We start from the raw sequence: 14,108 nt of genomic DNA, 5'->3' as shown, positions 1-14,108 counted from the left end.
CCAAAACCTGTCGTAGATGTTGGTTGTGTTCTTCTTTGCTTCGTGAATAAACGAGTATATCATCAATGAACATAATCACGAAGTTGTCAAGATAGGGTCGACAGACTCGGTTCACTAGGTACCTAGATGCTGCAGTCACATTCGTTAGACCGAAAGGCATTTCCATGAGTTCATAATGTTCATAACTAGTTCGGAAGGCGGTTTTGGAAATATCTTCTTCTCGGACCCACAGTTGATGGTATCCAAACCTCAGACGTATTTTAAAAAATAACTTGCGCCTTGTAGCTGGTCAAATAGATCATCGATCCGGGGAAGAGGGTATCGATTCTTGATGATGAGCTTGTTAAGCTCACGGTAAGCTATACACATGCGCAACGAACCATCCTTCTTTTTGACAAACATGACTAGAGCTCCCCAAGGAGAGAAGCTTGGCCGTATAAATTCCTTATCCATTAGTTCACTCAACTGACTAGATAACTCTTGCATCTCTATAGGAGCTAAACTATAGGGCGACTTAGCAATTGGTGTGGCTCTGGGTATTAAATCGATTCGAAATTCGACTTGTCGTTCCGGGGGTATTCCCGAAAGGTCTTCGGAGAACACGTCGGGAAAATCGCACACCTACGAGATATATTTGATTCCCTTTTCTTCCTTCTTTTTATCGACCACATGAGAAAATAAGGCATGGTTCTTTTTATGTAAACACTTTTGGGATTTAATGCACGAGATGAGACGAAGGTTTGTTCTGGGTTTGTCACCATATATAACCAGGGTTTCATTGTTGGGTAGGTGAAGGCGAACCTTCTCGTAGAACATAATATCAGCACGGTGGGGGCATAACCAATCCATGCCGACGATCACATCAAAACTCCTTATGGTAACCGACATTAAGTTGATTGGGAAGGAGTGGTTATTTAAGGTTAGTGTGCACCCTACGAATATGTTGTTTGTTGATTTGGTTTTTCCATTAGCCATTTCCACAGTAAATAGTTCATTTAATGATTGAGGTTTTTGGTTGAGCAAGTTTTTAAATTTATGAATCAAAAAACTCCTTTCTGCCCTACTATCGAACAAAGTGCATGCATAAACGTTGTTGAGGAGGAAAGTACCAGTGACCACGGCGGGATCTTTCATGGCTTCCTCATGTCCTATTGCTAGGACTCTTCCGATTCCTCCAGTGTTTCGATTGTTGGTCTTTGGGTAATTTCTCTTAAAGTGGACAGTTTCTCCACATCCATAACAAGCTTGACTTACACCAGTGTTGGTAGATTGATTGGTCGGTTGTGCTGGCATTCTACAATATCGGGCGGTGTGCCATTTCTTATTACAGTTGGTATAACTCATTTCTCATCAGGCGTCGTGATGATGGAAGTTGCATTTATCACACTTGGGTAAGGTGCCTTCATATGGATTTGTGGTTGCTGGTGCAACTGGTGCTGGTGTAGCAGGAGTGGTAGCAGCGTGAACTACTACAATCTGTTGCTTCTTCGAGGATTCTTGAGGCTGTTGCCCCTTTCTTTGTTCTTAGAGTTATTCTTGTTATCGTTTCCCTTCTTCTATTCAGTAGCGGGAGTCATGACGCCTTTCTGTACCCCGTGATCAATGAGCCTCTGGGCAAGGCGCTTGTTGCTATCAAATGTTGTTGGATTAGCAGTGATCACATTCCCTTGGATTTGAGGTGACAACGCCCAGATGTACCGCTCTATTTTCTTGCTTTCGGGTGTGATCATCCCTGGGCATAGAAGAGCCAAATCGCTGAATCGAGATGTGTATGCGTCAACGTTGGAGTTTTTCATAGAAAGTTTCCAGAGTTCTTGTTCGAGTTTCTGCGCTTCACCTCTAGGGTAGTACTCGTCTAGCATTAAGGCTTTGAGATCTTCGCATGACATTGCATTTGCTACGGAAAGTTTTAGGGCATTGACATGCCCGTTCCACCATGTGAGGCTCTATCCGCAACTGTGCAAGTTGCGAATTTCACTTTGCTTTCTTCCGGACATTTGCAAATCTCAAAGATTGATTCTGTCTTCTCAAACCATCGAGTTAGGGCTATGACACCATGGTAGTACTCGTCTAGCATTAAGGCTTTGAGATCTTCGCATGACATTGCATTTGCTACGGAAAGCTTTAGGGCATTGACATGCCCGTTCCACCATGTGAGGCTCTATCCGCAAAGGTGCAAGTTGCGAATTTCACTTTGCTTTCTTCTGGACATCTGCAAATCTCAAAGATTGATTCTGTCTTCTCAAACCATCGAGTTAGGGCTATGACACCCCCGCTTTCATTGAATGGCCCTGGCTTCCCGTTTGTGAAGTCTTTTTACGGGCATACACGTTGAGGCCCTTGGTTAACCCCGTGATTAGAGCTACCCATTCCATTCCCACTTCCACCTACATTTCTAGCATTGTTGCTGATATGTGCCAGAGCCACAGTGACTGCAGCTGAAGCTGCCGCCAGGAATGCAACCAAATCCATTCGTGGTGGAGGCTGCGGTGGGGGTAGTGGTGGTGCTGCTGTAGTGTTCTTGCGTTTGGTGTACCTTCGGGGCAACATTTTACTGCCACAGGTGGAATTTACGATAAGTTTTTGATCAGAGTTATGTTTTGAATACCACTGTAATGTAACATTGCATTTATATGTATGCCAAGCTAGTGATTATTGAGTGTTACTTTGTACATGTAATTGAAATCCTGTTATACCAAATAAAAATGAACAGATAATACATAGCAGATAACAACATCCATAAATAAAACACATATTTGTTTCATTATTAATAAGGTAGTAGTACATAATAAAGTACATCAAGTTAGTAATCCGACAGCATAACGACCCTCCGAGTAGAGTAATCACTTAAACGTATGGTCGATCCTCCAAAATAAAAGAAGGGATAGCACTAACACATACCCAATATCTATCCTATCATAGCGGGGGAGTAGGATAGATCGTACTCTCGATGAGTAGTCCCATGCGGTGTCTGGGATGAAGTGGAAGCACCCTGCAGCTCAGCTAGTCGGCACTCGGCCGCCAGTACCCTTTCCTCAAGGGTAGGATGTCTCATTTGGTATTCCCTTACTTTCGCTCGTGTGGTAGTAAGGTCCTCAACAATTCGGTCCATAGGATGGAGATCCCTCGTGAGGTCCTGGGTGTGTGCCGCCGTGAGCTCTTCAGCAGCTCTCATCTCACTAACTCGATTCGATGTCGTCTAAGCCATATCACCGATATTTGAGATCCATTGGACCAAGAAAGGAAGGGCTCAGTCGGCAGGTCCTCCATGGCGAAGGTCATAGAACCCTTGCTCCATCTCGAACGGTGGACGTTGCCTCTGGTGCCTGCTCCATCTCTCTAGATCATAAGCCCCAAGAGACATAGGGCCATTGTAGCCCCATCTGGACATGTAGGGCGGGTCAATAACTTTGGACTTTGAGTTCGAATCCTCCTCCCCCCCTCTTCGTCGTCGATCTCCTCATCGACCTCCTCCTCCTCAATCTCTTTCAGACCCTTCTCTGGATCCTCCTCTATCCATCCCGCGTTTCCCTAGTTTGGGGAAAAAGGATCTCTTGGGTGGTGGAAGTCTGCCATGGTGTCTGTACGTGAATATATAAGTACGAGAAAATAGATAGAATACCAAAATACCCCTATAGTATTTTGTTTCTTTTAGTTTTGTTCTCAGGCCCTTTTGATTTAAAGTTGGTAAGTTTTAGATTTTATTGTCCACCTAGACCACTCTCAAACACATGTTGGTCATATATCAAATAAATATAGTTGATCAGACTATATTTACCCTAGATACGACTACATAACTATCTAAGTTTAGTCGTGATGTCCAAATCCTTTACAAACTTTTATTTGTTTCTATATTAGGACTTTACTATTAATGTACTCACATGCAGGTATACTTTTATAAAATAAATATATTTTTAAAGCATACTTTTTATCAGAGTGTTTTACTCCCATTGTATTTATAGTTGTATATCTTGTATGGTTAGATATACTAATTCACTATAAACAATGATCTAATACCAAGCTGTCACACCCCCGAACCGGGAAGGCGGAAACGTCCAAGGGCAGATCATGTTATTGTATTGTATCATCACAATTGAATATAAATGGACATAGCAACCAAACGACATACATTAAGATTACAATCTTCATAAGTTTACAATTTGTAAATTGTTCAAATGTTACACAAAAGTGACAGAATTGTAAATTTCATAATGCAGCAAAATATCCAAAATCCATGGCTCGAGTATCTGCTTACTGATTTCCTGAGAATACAAGTCATTTTGAAAAGCGTCAACATTGAATGTTGGTGAATTCATAAGTGTTTTTGTATGAAAATAGTTTGTATCTATTTTGCCTGACAAAAATGTTGTATGCTTCCAGAAAATCTAGTATTTTCCATAAAGGTTAATTGTATGCTCGTTTCCTAAACCATGAATATATGTATGCAAGTTTCTTTGAATCATGTGAATGTATGTTCCTAGGAAATCCCATATTTTCTGACTATATGAAACTGTAGTCTTAGACCCTAAGACTGGAATAGTGACAATTGAGTACTAAAAATAGTGTGTAGTTTTATACTTTATAAAACCAGTGAAGTGTAAGTTTTCCCGTAAATCGAGATGGAATTGTTAATCCCTATGTGAGTCATTATAACCATGCTTGATGTGATTATTATGCCTGTCATGACGTTCTTCAGGCGTTGGATGCAGTAAGATATTTTTCACCCTGCATTGGCCCTGTCCAGCTGTAGCGAACAACTCAGGTGTGGGGGTGTCAATCCCCATATATATCTATACACAATTACCTCGCTCTCCCTCCAGGAGACTCTAGTTATAATTACAGGACTTAGGATGTACGCTAGGTAGGTACGGTGAAGATGGTGTCTCACTTGAGCATTAACAGTTTTATGCAAAGTTCCACTCTGTTTATTGAATATCTAAGTAACATCACTATTGTAAATTCGTGACGGATATTTTATGACACGCATTTTACAAAATTTGGTAATATGTTGTTTTATGACACGTGATTCTGGGATTTCATGACATGCAACTTATTACTTATGCAATATAAGTTTTATGACAAACAGTTTATGATACTCCCTTTTTTCTGTCATAAAACTGTTTTGTATATGATTTCGTTTAAACTATTCACAACATTTTTCTATAAATAGACTTTAGTCGATATGTCTTGCTGTAACATATGTTGCAAAAATATCATATTATCTTGGGTTATAAACCCTCCAAAAATGATGATGACAAGTTTAAGACTATTTTACTAATAATATAATTTTTAGTAAAATATCAAACTTAGTGTTTATATTTAACATCCTTTTTACCAGTGTTTTCAAGTTTATAACACCAAATATGTTTTTTAAGTTTAACTCAAATATGTCACGATTTTTGTAATACCATAAATGATAAACTCAATATTTAATCCAAATATTAATGTTGGTTTTTAAAAAGGGGAGTATGTATGTATCCCAAAGTAAACATGCATGGATATATACATACTTTGATTTCGAAAATTTTGAGTGAACAACCCATGTCCACAACTTTTTTATATAAAAAATATGTTAATGAACATGTTCATCACGATTTTTATGAAGCTACATAAGAAAATAACCTTTTTACACAAGTATTCATTCCATATTCAATACATAACCATGATGCATGCAATTATCCAAAGGATAAATTTAATCTAGCATACTTGAAGCTTGTAAATCACGAGTTTATGGTGAATCAACATGAGATATTCAACATTATAAGCTCAAATTGTTACATAAACATGTAGGTGCATGCAAATATCCAATGGTTAAACGAAACTTGACATGTATTCCCCCCCCCCCCCCCCCCCCAAAATGTATGAAAAACACAAAAATAGTGGGGTATGAAGCTCACCTTGATTTTGTGTGATAGGAAGAAGTTGTTGAGCCTAGCTTGTGTATCTTGATGATCACTCGAAAATGGATGGTGTTCTTAGAAGCTACAAACAAAATGTGTGTAAACATGGAGTTCTTAACTTAAATATGTAAAAACACCTGAGGTTTACAAGAGACTTACCAAGTTGTTATGAGTTTCTTGAAAGAAAAACCCTTGAGGATGGCACACGAAATCTTTGAGGGAGTAGATGAGAGTAATGTGTGTGAAATGACTCTTGGTGTGTGTGAGTGTGGTTTCGGCCGAGAATAAGAAAGAGAGGGAAGGATGGTGGTTTGATTGCATGGTGAATAATCTTGTGTACCATGCTTGGTTGTTTGATGGGTAATGGAGTGCATAGCTATGAGGTGTCAACCTTTTTCATTTTTTTCCTTATTTCATTTTTTACTTATGCCCTAAACGAAACCCTATAGGGTTTTCGGCCTTCATGGGCTTTTTAATGGGTTTACGGTTTTTCAAGTGATTATGGGCCTTTGGGCTTAATTTGGCCCATTAAGAGAGTTTCGGCCAAAGTGTGGCCCAAGGGGAAGGTTTTTGGTTGTTGAAGTGTGTATGGGCTTTTCGGGTTTATCTGGGTCCAATAAGACCCAAGGAAAAAGCTTTTAGACCAATAAGGCCAAAGCAAATTTTTCTGCCCAATAAGGCCCAAAGAAGGGAGTTTTCGGTCCAATAGGGTGTTGGGCCGAGAACACTTGGGCAAAGGCCTAAAAATTGACTTTTTTTTAGCTATTTGATCCATATTGGGCTTACGAGAGGCTATTTCAATTTGATTCCTAAATGTATGCTCATATGATTTCTTATAACATTGTAGTTTGAATTTCACTAATAAGATGCAACAAGGTTACATGGAGGAAATTGTTTTGTACAAGCTTCACAATCTAAGTGCTAAATTGCTAGTTGTTTTCCAGCTTGAAGGCCATGTTGTCTAAACAACTTAATGGACTAAGTTGTTTTCCATTGTCCTTAAGAGCTCCAAAGTTTAGATCTGACACCCTCCATGGTCTTGATGGATAAAGGTTCCAACTTTATCCATTAAGACCTCTCAATAAATAAAAAATTCTAAACCTAAGTTCGTAATGACCTCATGAAGCATGAACTTATCCATTAAGCTCTTAATCACCAAACTCATTCATCTATATTTTCCAGAACGCTTTCCTACACCTAATGAATCATAAAATTGGTGCTTTATGGACACACATGTGATGTCTAACGCATGTTTCTTCCATTTTAGGCCAAAAGTATAGGAGAAAGGAACTCAAACTTATTATTGGGACCAAAAACTCCAAGAAACTCTAGATCTACAGCATATGACCTCAAAGGGACCTCAAGGATCCACAAAGTTGTCAACTTTATGGAATCCATTCCTTCAAACTTCCATAATCATGAAGAAAGGGACAAGAAACCTAGATCTTAATGCATGGAACTTAAATATTGGCTCTTGAACACTTACAAATGTCCAAAATATGCACAGGAGAATGATCATGAGGTTTCCTTGCTGGATCAACATCCTAGAACACCTTTTTCTTCTTCTTCAAGCTACCAAAAGCACCAAAATAGGCCAAGAATCACCAAGACAGATTAGGGTTGGGGTTTCTGAGGCTTAAGAGTGACAAAGGTTGAAGAGGATGCCCTAATCCTTAGGGAATGATGCTTAAATATGAGAGAAACTCCAAAATCATGGGCTTGGGCTAGTACAGATGTCACGTCGTGGTACTCATCAGATAGACGTGTTCCATTTAAGTCATTCCACATCATGGGCATCCATGCACCACAATGTGGCATGGATTTTTTCTTAAAAACTCCATCTTTGATCCTGATATGCCTTAAGCTAATCAATGTGAAAAACGGGTATTACAACTCTCCTCCAATTAAACTAGATTTCTTCCTAGAAATGATTCCTTACAACTTACTCTATTGTACCATCCAACCCTGACTAAACTTTCTTGAATCCAAAACTGAACTGATAAATCATCTCACACGGACGACCACTTTCTGATACTGGTACTGAACCAACCTTAGAAGAATTCACATGCCCCGGCGAAGAAACAGATCCTTAGCATGCCTCCCTTAATCAACAAAGAGAAAATCCAAATACTATGCCCAAAAGCTGAAAACCTTATACCATGCCTGACTTCTAGACAGAAAAAACCATTCAAACCACTTTCATAACGACCATAATCTACAACACAAACCGACCAAAAACCCCTCCGACCATGAATTATCATACTGATAACGATAAAGCATAAGCCCTAACCATTCGTCGATGCCAGTAACCTTGCTCTCGAGTACAAAATCTGCTCTCAACACAAGTTTCAATCACTGGTGCTAAACTAACATTTGTGTCACATTCTGATGACCAAAATTTTGTAGGCCCAATCTAACCAAGATTTTTCTACTTCTACATTGTCCTACTAAAAGATTGAAATGCAAAAAATGCTGACTGATAGATGAAGCTGACACCTTCAAACACGGTTACCCATAAGACTCCAACTAAGAGTCTAACTAACAAAGGCTATCTTAGCTTGACCATCAACATGCCTCCAACGATATACTTTGCAACCCGGACACTCATCAGTCTAACTATAGAAACCATGCCTTAAAACCGAAGATCATCCCCTTCTAATACTTACCCCTAGTCCCCAACTATGATCTTCACTAAAACACATAAAATGAACTCTTATAACATCCCGATCATGAGTTCCAACAAATTTCAATATGTAATTCCTGCCGAAAAGACTTCTTATATGCACTTGACTTCCTACAACATCATCATTCCATCACTGGCATGGAGACTCACAACCAACAACACATGCCCTAACCATAACCTCAAACATCTGAATGGACTTCTCACCCAAGATAACATAACTAAATGGGCCTCGCGCATGGGTCTCATCTAAGCTAATATATCGAAATGAGCCTCTCCCACAACCGAGAGCTATACAAGCCTAAAGATAGCCTAAACTCTAACAACCCTCCCGCCTTAACACGAAGTGACCTAACAACGTTAACGAGTCTGAATCAACCTAATAGAATGTTGTGATCCTTCCACATTATTACAACCATTCCTACAATGGCCAAACTTAGCCAAATGAATGCTACATGACATATCATAAACTTACAACATTCTGGAGATTTCCTTGGGCTCCCCCATGGTCTTCCATATAGACCTACCATGATAGCAAGAAGAACTAGCACGAGATGGACCCTTACCCTACTAGACCATGTTATGTGTTTGGGTCATGATTCATACCCCAAAGAATCCATTAGACAAGAATAGACAGAGAGGTCCTCACACAATCCTCAACATGAACCTAGTTATGGAACCAAAATATGCCACTGCTAATGCTTCACGTCATTGGACGATATGGCCTAGATCCTCAACATTTGCTTCCCTGATTACAACTGACCAACAAACATCATTCCTTGCATAAGCTTCAGTTCATACCACAACTAGAACTGGCTACCCACTTGCCATTGGTTATGATATTCCAAGTCGATCCGCACTTGGAAATATATCCATTAATCCCAAAAGATTCTTCCCCACTTGGAATCAACTACGCTCTAACAATTTCATACCAATTCAAATTTCCTACTTAGTCCTAAACCATAAGATTTCCAACTCATGGTTGTAATCCATATCAGTGAACAATCTAACCATTAGCCTCTTCAAATCAAAGCAATACCCCGATCTTAAATAATCGAAAAGATCCTAAAAATGAACCACTTATCAACAAAAGTTCATGAAAACCGAACAACACTGCTCTGACACCCTAACCAGGAGTCAAAATACCCATTCGAAAACACATCAACCACACCCTGAAGGCATGAATGTAATAGCAACTAATCCTATAATTGTAGTATGACCAATCTCTCATTATTTTGTAACCATGAAGGATCTCTACAAATTATGAATGCCATAATCCAATATCCTTACACTGCAACTTCCTCGGGCCCATTGCACTAAAACCATGAGAATAGATCTGGCTGTTGCCCCTCCAAGCAGGAGAACCAGTTCTCGTGCATTTATGGCTCACTCTATCATCGATCAACCTCTCTCATGCTGAAGCCTAAAACCGGCTCATCCATATATCCTCTAAGCATGACTCTTGGTATGCAAAATGGAATCTGATAATCCATCGGATGATAATAACTAGACCGTCATAAAAGAAACGCTAAACCTTAGTTGGAGACTTAATTAAATACTTTGAACATTAAAAATCAAAAATATAATCACATAATCATAAGCATAAAAAATAAAGAAGGATAGAAATGAATACGATACAAACTGGCGATAACATCTAGCAGAGCTTGGGCCTCCTCGGCTTGCAACTAAAACGCTCGGCTCCTCGCCACCAGAGCCTCCACCATGACCTCACGGACATCAATAATCCTCAGTGTAGCTGGAGTAGGTGCCCTCAATACTCCACTTGTTAATATCAGTTAGCAGATCTTCTTGTGGCCTACCTGATTGCAGTGAAAAGAAATCAGACTCTATCCCTAAGGGCAATGCCTGTTGAAATGATCAATTTGGCCACAACTGAAGAAGCCTCTTCCCTTCTCATGACATATCCCCTCATGATACCTCCTACACTTACCACAATGGCACTGACCCTAATGGACCCTGATCTCGAATCAAAATTCATAGGTCTCTTCGCCTGACCCATCACTGACTATACCTGCTCCGACTTGTGCTTCGTCCGAAGCTCCATATCAATTTCCCACTCTCGGGTCTAGCAATCATATCCTCTAAGGTCTTGTAGCTCATCATGCTCATAAAATCTATCCAAGACATGGCCACTATGGCCTCAACTCGAGTAACCACCTGCCTCCCACCAGTCATGGGATCCATCCTTCTAAAGGCAAGATGCAAATCTCACCTTCAATTCTTCATGGTAGAAACTAGTCTACAAAGCATTCTCCATGAAAAAACACACCATCTACTAGCAATAAGGTCCTTCCTCCTGAACAACTATGGGGCTATGTAAAAATTGAACTCCCTAAAAGAGAGAGTCTGAGCCTCAATTTGTTATGTCGTAATCTCTGCACGAGAAGCCCCAGGCCGTTCATCCAACAACTCCATGATCCCCTCCTTGATGGTACCAAACATCACATGAGTCACATCTAAAATACCATGAGCCTAAACCATAACCAAAACCTCCACCATGAGCGCTCATCATCATAATGAAAGGCAACCATTCAATTGATCAAAACATACCCGAGTAATTCCTCATTCTACAGCCTTCTCAGAATCTTCGTAACTTTCCTTGATTAAAGTACGAATCATGTGCTTTTAGTATTACGAGCCCAATACTAGCTTCCACACCTACCCATACTTTCCTCAATAATAATCCTAAATCCTCTAAGTCACCTCCTTATAATGATACTCCCATAACCTGCTAAACAGTGCACCATTCGCACTAAAGGACTTCCTAGGCTCTCCTACGAGTCCCTATCTCACCTTAACATCAGCTACTAAAAACACCTACTAATTTCACCTAACTACTACATGAGTACAATTACATGCAACAAAAATTAAATAATATTTCAACTAAAATAATCAACTTTACAATTATTGGACTCAAATGAGAGTTTCACAATAAGGACAAATTAACTACTCTAAAATTATTTAACTTTTTCAATATGTAACTTAATGTATTCATTTAATAGTTAATTCACATGAAAATGAGTCCTACAAAGCACAAAGCAAGTGATATTTGAGCAGTAAAACTCAGTAGGCAACAAAACATCAAAATGAATTCCTCATAATAGGCATCTCTCCTAATATGTATTCTATCATGCAACCCTGAACATGTCACCATGCAAACTTCTAGCATGAAAAACAATCTATAACACATATAACATATCAACATGTATGGGAATTTTGGGAATCATTTACTCGAGCTCATCTGATTCCACGCATCACACCCCTTTATTTCTAAACATCATAAAGAAAATTTATTTTCTTTCAAAAATGATTATCAACTCTTCAGTTTGATTTCAAACACACCCGATAGTGTTCCCGAATTCCTCAAACCAAGTCTATGATACCAACTTGTAACGTCCCAAAAATACCAACAAATATTTTCATTTTAAACCATTAAACATGTATAACCATTCGTTCCAAAACCAATCGGAGTAAAATGTATCTTTTAAACATCATAGTAAAATAATAACCATCAGTATGGAAAAACCATAAGAGGATACTATGTAATCAAGCTCGACCCATCCCTTTGAAACAGGAAGTACCTGAAAATCCCCATGGTCTTTTCCTTAAAATTAAATGGGCTACCCCAATGGTCTTACAACCATGTGCCATGGGCTAACCCTTTGGTGTTTCCTTGCATTGCCATGGGCTACCCCTCTGGTCTTATATATAAATGTCATGGGCTACCCTATGGTCTTATATACAAGTTTCATGGGCTACCCCCATGGTCTTTCATACAAATGCCACAGGCTACCCTCGGCTTCGGGGTATTCCATGCAAGTATCACAAAGATGACTAACATCCTACATAATATAGTGAGAAGACTCGCCTTGCCGATGTAGTCTATATCTAATTGCTGTCATAGCTAACAAATGGGTGCGAAACACCCCCTAATAGACTACACAAGGTAAACCCTAAGTCTACCTTCTAAGAATAAAAATTTGACCAAAAGACAAAAAATGCCAAAAGTCAATGCTCAAAGTCAAAGTCAAGGTCAATAATTATCATCAACACACCTCCACATCATGGCTTCCCTGTGGTTACATCATGTAACAACATTCCAAAACATTCGGGTTGATCCCTAGTCGCCACATTATGGGAACTGGGTTTAAATATCTTAATAGACTAAGTTCTTTTCCTTCGTCCTCAAGAGCTCCAAAGTTCAGAGCTGATACCCTCCAAGGTCTTGATGGATAAAGTTTCCAACTTTATACATTAATACTTCTCAATAAGACAAGACCTCTAAGCCTAAGTTCTTAATGAAATAACCCTTGTCTAATTCTACTACCTACAGCCAAGTCATTGGAAAGTTGAATTTCCTCCTTTATACTTGATCTAGTTTTGCTTATTTAGTCTAGTATTTAAGCCAATTGATTCAAACACCTTGTCAAGGCCATTACAAGGCTACAATGCATGTCTTAAGATATCTTAAAGGAATAATGACACAAGGGTTTATTTTCAACAAAGATCCTTCCTTTAACATTTAATCCTTCTGTAATTCTGATTGGGCATCTTGCTCAATCACTAGAAGAAGTATTAGAGGTTTCTTTATAATTTTTTTTAGGAATGCACCTATCTTATGGAAATCTACACATCAAGTAACATTCTCTATATCATCTGATTTGATTCTGGGTTGTCGCTCAAATCATGATCAAAATCAGGATTTTACGTTGGATTTTGGGTTGTGTATAATTTGAATGTTTTCGTTGACAAACATGTCCTATTCTAATTTTTTTTCTGGCTTGGGTTATTCATGTTCATATTTTTACTCTACTTGTTCTTTAATTGTCAAGAGCTTTTCTACAAACGTAAGAATAGCTCTAACATTATCTTGTTGAATTTTGAAAATGGAGGCTAGGGAAGGCTGAAAGATGTGTGTGAAGTTCTAGAAGGGATTATTAAAGTGAGCATTTTGATGGTTCATATGGATATTAAATGGAGTATTTTGAACTCATCATATTCATTCTTGATATATGAATCATCATCTTCATTCTTTATATATGAATCATATGGATACCAAATGGAGTATTTTTAAGTTCATTTTAGTTTTGGAAGTCCACTATAGTTTTTTTCAACTACATATTTTAAGATCTAATATAAGAATCATATAAATATTAAATGGAGTATTTTGATGGATTAATATATGTTATTGCTATTATTATGCGTTTATTCGAAAGTATATATGCAATGAGAATCAAGAACCATATTTTTTTATGTTTATATGTTTGTAGTTGTTTAGATTTAATAAAACAATATTGTAAGTTAAAAATCAGTTATTTTTATATAGCCTGCAAACTTTAAAAAACAAAGTCTTTTTATTGCAGACTGCAAAAGTTTGATTTACCTCTTCTCTTACATATGTGGTCTGTAGATTGCAGACCTTTTACATATTCAAAACAAACAACACATAAATCTCTCTTCATGTTTTGGGTCTCCAATAATATGTAAGTTTAAACTCGGTTCCTTTT

This window comes from Lactuca sativa, chromosome 4, assembly GCF_002870075.4.
Source record: "Lactuca sativa cultivar Salinas chromosome 4, Lsat_Salinas_v11, whole genome shotgun sequence".
NCBI classification, from domain to species: domain Eukaryota; kingdom Viridiplantae; phylum Streptophyta; class Magnoliopsida; order Asterales; family Asteraceae; genus Lactuca; species Lactuca sativa.
Note: the sequence above shows the minus strand (reverse complement) of the source record.